The sequence below is a fragment of the Dipteris shenzhenensis genome, chromosome 7, assembly GCF_047967505.1.
Source record: "Dipteris shenzhenensis isolate YYH24624 ecotype China chromosome 7, Dip_SZ_1.0, whole genome shotgun sequence".
Lineage (NCBI taxonomy): Eukaryota > Viridiplantae > Streptophyta > Polypodiopsida > Gleicheniales > Dipteridaceae > Dipteris > Dipteris shenzhenensis.
In genome coordinates, this window is record NC_141602.1 from 54,765,375 (window position 1) to 54,768,109 (window position 2,735).

A 2,735-nucleotide genomic window follows, 5' to 3' on the forward strand; every position below is an offset into this window, starting at 1 on the left:
TGTAAATTGTGTATTTATTTATATTAGTTTAAGTTATTTGTGTGAAATGTGATTGTTTGTGTTCTTTCTTTTGTGAAAAAATATATAAGCAAATTTTTTGGGTTGTAATTGTAATTCTCTTATGTGAATATATACTAGTTTATTTCTTATGTGAAAAGAGTTTATGTGAATGCATTTTGTGAAATAAATTTATTTCTTATGTGAGTAAATTAAAATTTATTCTTATGTATATAGTTTTTTAATGAATAAATTCTATGAAATAAAATTATAAACCATTAAAGCCAATATCTTGGCAGTGCATCATTTGGATAAGTCTATAGTAAACGCCTTGGTAAATATATTACTAAATAAATACCATAGTAATTATAATATAAAATATATAAATATAAATTCAAATATTTTTTTAAAGTAGAATAACTTCATTGAATAGATAATAAAAAGTTACATACTTTATCCTTTTGCAGCTCCTTGATATCACATGTTATGTCCATGGGGATCCCCATGGTCATAACTTGAGATCCGTAGCTTGGATTGAGGAGCTCTAAAAAAGGAAAAGTGTGTGGTTTATTTCAGATTTGATTGGGCTAGTTCATTGGCTTTGCTGTCTCTCTTGGTGCATCTCCAAGTCCGGGCATTGGCTTTGTACCTCTGGATCTTGTGACTACGAGTGCCTGTATGTTCCACCGATTTCTTCGATTTTGTTCATTGTAATCCTCATTGATAGGAGCCAAGTACACTATATGAACACTTGGTGGTGGCTGCTACTGTTGATTTTGGTTACCTCTTGCATTATAATTGATTATAGATATTCCTCTTTCTCCTCTGTGTTTGCAGCAAAGTTCACATTGAGTTCCTTTTCTGTGGCCTTCTATGCCATAGTTTGTGCATGCTTGATCTTAGTTTTGTCCTTGTTGATTTTCCCAATTTTGCTGATTAGGTCTTCTTGGTGCTGCATTGTGGAATCTTTGTCGTCCTTGCCTGCCTACTACAACTTGATTAGCTGCCACGGGTGGGGCTTGATTGTTTGAATATTGAACATGAGGATGAATCTCCCCCTATAACTTGGATTATACTAGCATCTCTCTTTCTCACGATTGTCCTTCCCACAAAATGCACAAGCAACTTTAGGTGGGGGTGGGAGTGTTTTTAAAGTTTTCAATTGCTCTTTAATCATTTGCTCTAACTTAGAGAGCTTGTCTGTCTTCTTCTTGGCTTTTGATTTCTCTCTGTTCTTGGTCTATTTTTTCTTTTTCTTTGAGCACTCTTCTTCATTCTTTTCATCTTCTGTATCATCACTATACTCGTCTTCTACATTAATGGTCTCTGTTTTAGAGTCTGTGTCAGAGTCGAAATGCCTTTTCTTCTTTTTTTTTTTGGACCTTGACTTTGTGCCTAGTCTTCTTTCTACTCTTTGTGCTGCATCAACCATGTTGTTGAAGTCATTTGCTCCTCCAAGCTATCTCTGCCAACTACTACTGTGCTCAACTCTTTGTTTAGTACTTTATAGAAATAATCTCCCAAATGCTCATTAGTGGGTTGTTGATTGGCTGTCAGTCTTCTATTTAGATTTATGGACATTTGAGTGTAGTCTTCAACTAAGAGATGCTTTTGCTTCATATTTTGAAGCTTCTTGAGTATGTATTCTAGAGTTTTTTCTTTATGAAAACGGTTTAAAAATGCAGTTTTCAATGCATCATAAGTTGCAAAATGAGCTACACCATATTGCATAAGTCAAATCTTAAAAGTTGCTATAAACTGCTCTTTCTCGGTGATGCCCAAAAGTTGTCCGAATCCGCTTGTAGCCCACCTTGTTTCAAATTGTCGAACATGACTGTCTAGACCTTGCCCTTTCTTGTTGTGAATTTGGCTAACTTTACCAAAGGATTCCGCATTCTTGGCTGGCCTTGTAATTGTCTTTGTGCTTGAGCTTGTAATTCCTTTTTTGGAGGTGGAGGCAATGGATTGAAGTCGAGTTTTCTTTGAGTCTAAACAAATAGGTGTGCTATGAAATTTATTGCAATACTCCTTTTGAGCAACAATTCTTGAGTAGGTGATTGCACCATTAATTTTCTAAGTTCAATTTGAAATTTGCTTATTTTTGTGCTATGCACAGAATTATCAGAAGAGGTTGCTCCACTGGGTGTATAGTCGGGGTCATTGAAAATGTCATCTTGATCTTCTGTTTGTGTGCTCGCTTCGAATCTAGCACGGTTTCTTGTAAAATAGGCATAGCCAATTTGGTGAGGTGACATTTTCTCCTTAAAGTTATCCGACACGAACCAAGATACTTGCCATGTAAGAAAGGAATGGAGAACTATAGTCACTGGCTACTATTGGGTCGCTTATAGTGTAGTTCGATGAGTAATCTACTTGCAATTGGCTGGGGCTTGTCACCTTGAATATTTGATAGTGCTATTACTATTGATATATTTGTGGTTGAATTGATGTTGTTGATGAACCTCAAAAGAGAGTTTGGTGATGTTGCACAATCAGACAACTGGCTACTGGTAATCTGATGACTGCTTGTTGCTGGCTCGTCTGGTCGATGTAGTGACTGAAGACTTTGACATCAATGTTGCCTGTCGAACTGTGTATTGTATGTTGCTTGCCAAATAGTTGTTTGCTGGTGGTGTTTGTCGATGAGGGACATTATCAAGTTGTTGCAAGCCTGTAATGGTTAGTAGAATGGAGTCAAATTACAATCCACTTCTTGCAAAATGCTCAATCTAAGACAT